The sequence below is a fragment of the Vombatus ursinus genome, unplaced genomic scaffold (assembly GCF_900497805.2).
Source record: "Vombatus ursinus unplaced genomic scaffold, bare-nosed wombat genome assembly UNPS02014798.1, whole genome shotgun sequence".
In the NCBI taxonomy this organism is placed as follows: domain Eukaryota; kingdom Metazoa; phylum Chordata; class Mammalia; order Diprotodontia; family Vombatidae; genus Vombatus; species Vombatus ursinus.
The window spans coordinates 31,383,111-31,392,798 of record NW_020954576.1 but is presented as its reverse complement, the minus strand read 5'-3'; positions in this window follow the sequence as shown (position 1 = coordinate 31,392,798).

Genomic DNA, 9,688 nt, shown 5'->3' with positions numbered 1-9,688 from the left:
GTGCCACCTAGCTGCCCCTTTTTGTTTCTTTCATAGCTACCTTTACCCCAAGGACATACACAAGTCAGTAATGCAATGAACAAGCATGTTGCCTTTAAAAATTATTTATTTTATTTTTAATTTATGGAATAAAACAAGCTTCTGTAACATAGTACAACAACAAAAAAAGTGCACATGAAGCTGCAAATCCATTATGTACAATTTGCTATTCTTTTAAAAAAAGTTATCATGTAATTTTTTTTCTTTTTTTCTTCTCTCCCTATTTCATTAATGTATATGGGTGAAAAAATCCTAAATAAAATACTAGCTAAAAGAGTACAACAATATATTACAAAGATTATACATTATGACCAACTGGGATTTATACCAGGAATGCAGGGATGGTTTGATTATAATTATAATTGATTGTATCAATAATAAAAGTTAAAAAATCATATGACTATATCAGTAGAAGTATGTTGTCTTAGAGAAATTGGTGTCTTTAAAAATGAAGGCTAAAACAGAAAGCAAAGCAAACTCTTAAATGATTGGAAAAGAAAATTGGCTCATCTCTCCCTTGAGAAAGCTAAAGCCTAGCTAGATGGCTCAGAGGATAGAATACTGGACCTGAAGTTAGGGAAGACCTTCAATTCAAATCCTGCCTCAGATGCTTTCTAGCTATATGATCTTGGGTAAGTTGCTTAGCTTCTGTTTGTCTAAGTTTCCTCAACCGTAAATTGGGGATGATAATAGCATCTACCTTTCAAGGTTATTGTGAAAATCTAATGAGATAATATTTGTAAAGCACTTTACAAACCTTACAAACTAACAAACCTTAAAATGCTAGATATAAATTCTGGCTATTAGAAAGGAAGTAGAGGACAGGTAGCAGGAACCCCCAGGTTGAGTCTCTGTACCACGATGTGAATATCCTTTCCGGCTTCTGCTCAGTTCTGGTCACGCAGCATCCTTTTCTCCTTGCTCTCAGGCCTCTCCCATGCAGGCATGATCTTGGCCAAGCAAGGCTAAGGGGTGGTAGAGATCTCTGCTGCTGTGGCAGCCCCTGCAGCTGCTCTTAAGCTCAGAGTTTGCTCACATTTCTCACACACTAGCCTCCAGCTTACCTCTCTAGAGGGTTTTGGAGAGTTCTCACTCCACACAGTCTCCCTTCCTTTAGAATGGGAGAGAGACTAGCTTTTCAAACACAGTCTTAATCCATTCAATCACACGTTGGGGATTTTTTTTTTTCATTCTGACTGTTCCATTTCTAGTGCCTACTCCAGTTCCGTGGGGCACTACATTTATATGACCGTATATATACAATATATGGATGATCCACTGTGGAGGAGGAGGAAGGGTAAGGAAGAATATAACAATTACAGGATCAGAGCTGGAAGGAACCTTTGCTGGAAAGAATACATCTTTCTCATTGGGCTGGTTTTTTGAGGTACAGCTTGGACACTAGATGGTTAGTGGGGCTTAGTGTTCCAAATTCAAACTCTAAAGCAAGGGGTTTCTGTTTTGTGTCTTTGAGTGGTGATTAAAGCAGAAATGAGTGGGAGAATAAGTCTTCTTCTGTTTGCAGATGCCTTGGGATATATAAATGCTAGTAGCAGAGAATGACTTCTTGCCTTGGGATGTTATATTTCCTCAGGATGTGCCTGAGGAATAAAGGAGCAGATATGGTTGTGTTCTCTGATTCATGTCATTCTCCTTACCTCCCTCTCCTCCATGTGCCAAATACAAGTATATCTCCCCGCTGCCATTTGAACCTTTGAGTTTGAGGATAGAAAGCTGTAAGGCTTGTAACTGCACAGACATAGGTGAGTGAGGTTAAAGCTGCTGAAAGAATAATGGAAATGCCATTCCACTATTCCATGATTACTCCTTTCTTTTTTTTATCTTCTCCTCCTCCCTTCTTCCTAACAAGCTAAAGCACTATTCAGAAATTAAATAAGACCCTTTTCAATAAGATCCAACTTTCTAAAAAGTCATAAAAGGCATGGATCCCTGTGGTTCAACCCACTCCAAGATTTAGTTGCCAATAGCAACAAATAGTTGTCTGCAACCTAATTCTCTGATGCCATCTGTCCTTCACCAGGAAACTTGCTGGCAAACAAACAGAAGGTCTCTAGTAACACCTCACAGTAAAAGTTTGGGATCATTTTAGATACTCAGAGACAGACATAGGACTAATTGCCTTTGAACCACCCTAAGTACAGAAGCTACTTCTTTTCTATTTTTTTTTTTTTTGCCTTTCTCTAGTGCTCAGAGATCAAATTTACCCAGGCCAGGCATAAGTTCTATGAAGATGATGTGGGAGTAGATGGTGGGCAAGTAGGAGAAGCACTAGGAGATGTAGCAGTGGAGACAAGGCAAACTGGCTCTGAGCCTTCATTCAGTTTAATTCAATAAGAAGCCATTAAGCACCTGCTATGTGCAGAACACTGCACTAGGCACTGAAGAGATACAAATGTTAAGAAAGACCTGACCCTTGCTCTCATGGAGCTTACAATCTAATGGGTGGTAAGGTGGGAGGGGCATTCCTCATTCTTCAGCTGCCATCTCATCCCATTCCCCCCCTTTCAGATTCTTTTGTGTGTGTGTCTTTGCCCACTAAAATTCCTTGAGAGTTCTTCTTTCTTCCCTCTTCCCCCTTCCAACTCCCACTTTCTCTTCTCCTTCTCCTCCTCCTCTTCTTTCTTTAAAGCTTCTTCTGTACCACGTAGTAAATGCTTCTTGCCTTGCCTTACATGGGGAAGGATACCATTCATACAAAATAATTATAGTAAATGTAAACAGAAGCTCAAAGCTCATTTGCATAAGAATTTTTCAAGCTCCAGAAGACCAGCTCTCTTATCCCAAGCTCTTGCTAACTCTGTCCTCCTACCCCCACCCTTATAGGCTCAGAACATTGAGTAATCAGTCTTCACCAATGAGGAAAGTCTCCATGCAAATGGGCTTGGAACCCTTGATTATATACAAAATAGAACAAGCACTAGAAATAGTTTCATCATCAAGGACCAAACCAGTCTGAAAGATCCATGAGAGTATCATAAGATTAGGGCTCTGGGGTGAGATGGCTTTAAAATGTAAATACTTTTTGTTGTTCAGTCATTTCAGTTGTGTCCAACTCTTCATGACCCCATTTGGGGTTTTCTTGGCAAAGATACTAGAGTGGCTTACCTTTCCTTCTCCAGCTGATTTTATTGGTGAGGAAACTGAGACAAACAGGGTTAAGTGATTTGCCCAGGGTCACTTTTGAGATTTGAACTGAGGAAGATGGGTCTTCCTGACTTCAGGTCAGGCACTCTATCCACTGAACCACCTAACTGGTCTTACCAAGAAGTAATACTTAGGTTTTAATTAGCCACCAATACCTAAACATGATATATTTATTATTGCAAAAGTTTTATTGATACTTTTAAATGAGTTTTATCTTGTTAGCTAATCATATAGGGCCCAGAGAGAATGACATAGAGAACCATTAAGTTTTGAAGAGGAGATAAGAAATGTTTTTCTACTTGTGATCCCTAACAGCACTTCTTAAACTGTACCCATATGGAGTCGTGACCCACAGTTTAAGAAGCACTGATTTAGACCTATTTTCATTTGAGAAACTAGCAGAGAATGTGAGCTGTCCACATCTAAAGTATCTTTAGTGCTAAAAGGAGAGCAGGGTTAACCTTATGCACCAGAGATCAAAAGATGTAAGCAAACTGATTTGGGTTGAGAGAATAAAAATGCATATGAACTTCTTTGCACACAAGTTTGAATCTGATAGGACACTCAGTTTGCTGATCTTTTAGCTGACCATAGACGACATTTTCTTTTTGTTTTTTGGATCCTATCACTATCATATTGCTGACTACTTCTTCCACAATCCAGTTGTTCCTCCTCCCTCTGGGTCCTAGCTGCTTGGTATCTTATGATAATGGATGCTTGGAAAGGTGCACGTCTTACTTCAAGCTCCTCACTAACCCAAGATACTACTGCTATATACCCCACTCAGACAGACCAGACTCCTGGCATTGCAGTCTGCACCATGAAGATATTCTGGCTGAAACCCCTATAGTTATCCCCTTCCGCACCATGACTTTCCCCATCACATTTTTGATATATCACGGGTAGGCATAAGAAACTAAATGGGAATTTTTGGAGAGTTTTGCGGAAACTGCAGATGATACTTGAAGTCTAGTAGATAACAGAAAAAATTCAGAAACTCAGAAATGCACAAAACATATGTATAGTACTGTGTAATATCAACATATTTTATCTTTTAATACCATAATAATTCAGACTTCTTCTCTCATACAAAGGGAAGGTCAAAAATTTTTATGTGGATTTTACAGATTGCAAAGCTGCCACACCCTTAACTCCTGTGATGTGGAAGGGATAATTGTAAACTATTCCTGTTCCTGGATGGTCCTGGGCAGGACCAGGGAGAGCAGCACAGGGAAAGGGACAGATCTTGAGCATGGGGCAAATAGCTGATATCATGAAGACTCTTGAGTAAGATTCTGTGAAACTCTGGACAATCAACAAACCATATTGTGGCAACCTATATGAGAAGAGGGAACTACAGTGGAGCCCTTTGGGTAGAAGATAACATGATAATGGCACTGGGTACCTAAAGGGGTCTGCCATATGAGGAAAGATAGGTGCAGGAAAAGAAAATAGAAGGACATCATTGACAAACTTTAACCACTGCCCAACATTTTCTAACCAGTCCTATCTATTTAGAATTGTTTGGTACTATTTTACGTGGGAAGCTAGGCTGCTCAGTGGATAGAGTCCTGGGCTTGGAATCAGAAAGACTCATCTTCGTGAATTCAAATACAGCCTCATACAATTACTAGTTTTGTGACCCTTAGCAAGTCACTTAACCCTATTTGCCTCAGTTCCACATCTATAAAGTGAGCTGGAGAAGGAAATGACAAACCACTCCTGTATCTGTGCCAAGAAAATCCCCAAATGATGTCACAGAAAGTTTGACATGACTGAACAATAACATTCTTTGTGGAAGAAGAGGATCAAACCAGTTGATTCCCCTATTCACCCTTCTCTCCTTCTAGATTTAGGATTCTGTGTTATCTTAACAAAAAATCATTGAAGAGAATAAAACAGTGGGGATAAAATAAAATGAAATAGTGGGAATAAAATAAAAATAAAGGTAATATCCCTTTCCTTCCCTCCTCTTTACTCTCCTCTCTTTTTCCTTCTACCTTTTCCCTCCTCTACCCTTTTTCCCTTCCCTGTTAAAAATGCACAGAAATATAAATGCAAATAATTCCACACATATTAACACAGTGCTGTATTTTTTTTTAAAAATCTAGGCAAACATACTTGCATGGGGATATTAATAATAACTACTGTTGAGTGTCAAATATGTTAACTATTCATGTTATATTTGCAAATGGGCATTTTGGGTGAATGATGGAATTAGAATGTATATTATTCAACTATTCACAGGATTTTATAACATTTAATCTGATATTTAGCTGATAAAGACATACACCCATTACAGATATGCAAATGTATAGAAATGGATGAAAGAATGAGAATAAAACAAAAGTGATTTGAAGGTCTTGAAAATATCTCTCCCAGAATGAGGTACATCTCTTTTTAATCACAATGAAAATTTCAGCCCAAATGGATATGATAGATCTTATGTGCTATATATGAGTTAGGTATCCTGGTGTTATAAACAAGATTCCAGAAGCCTTAGACTATCCATAAAGCAAATTATTCAGTTATTGTTGTTATCTCAATGACCCCCACGTCTCATTGTCCCTGTTTACTGGTGAGTGTTGCTATGTGGTATTTTAAAAAAATATATACTAGAAATCAATTAGACTTCCTAGTTTTTAATGAAGAAAGTGCACCTGAATTATAGGAGTTTCTTTAAATAGGTCAAATCTTCCAAACATTAACCAGTGGGACTAGGAATGTAAAATGTAGTTACATTTTACCTTGGTTTGCAGTGGCCCAGTGAGGTGGTGGTATCACACAGTTAAGAACTGGAAACAGTGGTTTTGCTAGTCACATGATACTGGGGGCATTCCTCCCACCCCATGGGGAAGACTGATTTCTCAGGCCTTAGTGTTATTGCCTCAAGGATAGTTTGCAACACTCAACTAGCTTACCCTGTGCACCCTCTTACCACCAACTGCCTGACCAGTTGGAAATGCCAAATCCTTTTGTAAAGCAAAGAATAGTTCGTCCCTCCCCCACCCCAGAATTAACCAGTTAAGTACATTTAGATCAGACCAGTAACTAGGGCAGGGCAATCAGGGCTTTGCCTCCCGGTTCACTTGTAGTCTCTCAGCTGTGTAGAAATAAGTGAGTTTAGCATTAATTAATAATAATTAGTTAACATAGAAAGATAGCAGATGGTATTCCAGATGAGTATTTCCACTTTCCCCTCCTTTCTAACTCCCCCACAGTATTTGAGGGAGCACTTTTATATCGTTTCTCTCAGTCACATCTTGTGCTACTTTCCTCAGATGTAAAAATTGCTAGTTATGTCTGTTTTTTTTTTTTTAAACCCAAATCTAGGCTTTTTATTTCTAGGTGCCTCACACCCACTTCCCCTTCAATACTGTGCTAAACAGAATACTCCCAACAGCATTTTCACTGGTCTACTGTTGATTGAGAAGTGCTATCCATAACAATGACCCTGAAGTAACTTTTGAATCATCACAGAGATGAAAGTATTCTCAGTTTAGTTTTTAATTCTTTGAATATAATCTATGCATAGAATATGGAAGAATTCTCTAGCAACCAGAACATTTGTTTAACCAGTAGTACACCCTATTTCCTTGACCATGTCAGATAACAAAGAGCTTACTGTCTTTTCTTGTACTAACAATTCTTCATTGTTGGGAAGAGAGGAAAGAGTGGTTGCAGTCGAATTTATTGGGACTGAATTTTTCATAATATGTGGAAGTGGACTCCTTTGGCAGTTAATTCACTTTAGAAAGAAGCACATTTTGTCCTGTAAAAGCAGGTGAATATTGTAATGTCATTTTTTTTCTGGCAAGGACTCACTGTTTCACGGTAACTTTAATTAAGTGTGCTAATGGTATGCCTTGCTCAAGATAAGGTCAGAGGCCAGCAGACAGAGTGAACTTTCCAAGCCCATAGATCACTTCCTAATTTATCTTGAGCATTTTCTCTGCCTTCCATGGCAGGATCAGGCACCAGTCCTTTGAAGGAGAAATGCATCCTGTTATCGCCTGTACAGAGGACTCTTCTAGGGAGCAGAGTCTATATTTCATTTAATGAACTGAGTTTAAAGAAGTAGGGGAGTCACTGAAGCTAACAAAATTCAGCAATGTTAGATCAGATATCAGTCGTCTTTTGGCTTAGAAACTTCCCTATCTTAGGTCTGCCAAGCATTGATTTAAATACAAATTACACTTCAAACATTTATATAGAAACACTGTGACTATCCTTGGGTAGGTAGAGTCAAAAACATCACCTTTCCCTTTACATCATCAGGCAAACTGAATTTTTCTGAAGTTAACCAGAGGAATAGGAGTGGGTAACCATTCTGGTGGCAGTTTCCCTTGAATTGACTTTATTTAACCAAAGGGATGATTTCTTTTTTTTTAATTTAATTTTTAATTTATGGAATAAAACAAACATTTCCTTATGACTTCTTGATGGCAGGGATCCTGGGGAGATTTGGCTTTTCCAGGTGAGGGGAGAGAAAAGAAGCAGGTGGCTAAATTGCATTTTCCTGTGACCTCTAAAGGCAATGATCACGCCAAACTGGTGACAGGGAAGTACCTTTCTCATCATCAAGCCAGGGTGACTTATACATAGGATTAGAATTTCACAGTAGGAAAAGTTGAGTAATTCAAGTCTGAAAGGTCTAAAAGCCTTTTGTAAAGTCTTTCGGAATTACTACATTGAGTATGCTTTCACTTTGTGAAATTCTCTTTATTGTCAAGGATGCTAAAGCTAGAAGCACCTTAGATTCTCTAGCCAAACTATGGGGTAGTATTGTTTCTAGAGCAGTACAAAAGAATGAAGAGAAGCTAGGTGGTACAGTGGATAGAGCATCAGCCTTGGAGTCAGGAAGACCTGAGTTCAAATCTAACCTCAGATACTTATTAGCTGTGTGACCTAAGCGAGTCACTTAACCTTGTTTTCTCATCTGTAAAATGAACTGGTGAAGGAAATGGCAAACCAGTCCGGTATCTTTGCCAAGAAATTCCCAAATGGAGTCATGAAGAATCAGACATGACTGAAACAACTCAATAACAAACAAAAGAATTAATGAAAAATATTTATTAATTATTTGTTCTGTGACAAGAATTGTTCTAAGCCCTGGAGATACAAATATAAAAGCAAAATAGCGGCTGCCCTTAAGGAGCCTATATTCTAATGGGATGAGATAGCACATATGGGGAGGAGTGGCCAGGGAAGTAACTGGGATGGGGAGTGGGGCTATGGGTGAGGAAGGGGTGGATTGATTAATTGATAAGTCCTTTCCAGAAGCCCTTCTAGTATTGATTGAGTAGAGTTTCTAGAGCAAGAGGTAGAAAGTATATGGGAGGTAGGAAGGGCAAATGGTGTGAAGACAGTTGGAGGAAATGACTGGATGGGATGTGAAAGATGGTTTAGAAGCAAAGATCTGGAAGTTTACCACCTGGGAAAATCGTTAGGACCCTTTGGGAAAGCAGTGGGGTTAATTATAAGTCAGGCCATGTGGAACCCTGGGGTTCAGGATGAGCAAGGTCCCTGGATAGGGGCTGAAATAAACATCCTATAGCAGAACATGAATCACACCTTCCAATCAAACCAATAAATTGTGGTAGGAACCTTCCTTCCTACTCTCATGTAGCAGTAGGGCTGCTGAGTCTGAAGTATTTAAGTTCAAGAGTCCTTGTATCTATATTTGGCCACAATGGATCCCTAATCAGAGCAAGTGGCCTCAGTCTTGGGTTGTTTGTCTGCTCACTCTCTGCAGTGGTCAGGTCAGTCTTGGTGGTCATTTTTTGTAAAACACTGTCTCCCTACCCCCTTCTATCAGTGAATGAGTTTTTTGGGAGGTGGACAACTAAACGGTGCATGGGTTAGAGTGAAGTCAGAAAGACCTGAGTTCAAATCCAGCCTCAGACACTTGCTAGCTATGTGTAGGTCACTTGACCTTTCTCACTTTCCTCATATGTAAAATGGGGATAATAACAACACACTTCCTAGGATTGTTGTGAGGATAAAACAAGAATCAATTTGTAAAGTGCTGCCTTCAAGTTCTCTATAAAATGCTAGCTGTATTTCCCAGCTGAGGTTGTACAGGAATTTGGGAGAATGGGTTGGCTCTCCAGCTCTGCCATCAGGGTTGCTTGGTACCTTTGGACAAGTCAAATGAGGTGTTGGGATGAAATCAAAAGCCTATCATTCTATGATTCCAAGTTTTGGACGATTCCTTTGCTTCAATCTCTCCCCTCTGAAATGGTGTCATGAAAAGAGCAAGGATTTGAGACTGGGAAGACCTGGGTTCAAGTCCTGATTTCACCTATCACTTCCTGCCCATGTAACCTTGGGCAAGAGCCTCAGCTTTTCATCTGTAAAATGAGGGAGGTTGGACTAGATATCTCCAGCTCTAAATCCTGTGACTTACAGATGAAGGTCGTAGTACTAGAGTGAAGCACACAAAACAGAAGAGAATTAGAAGAGAAACTGGTGTTACCGCAAA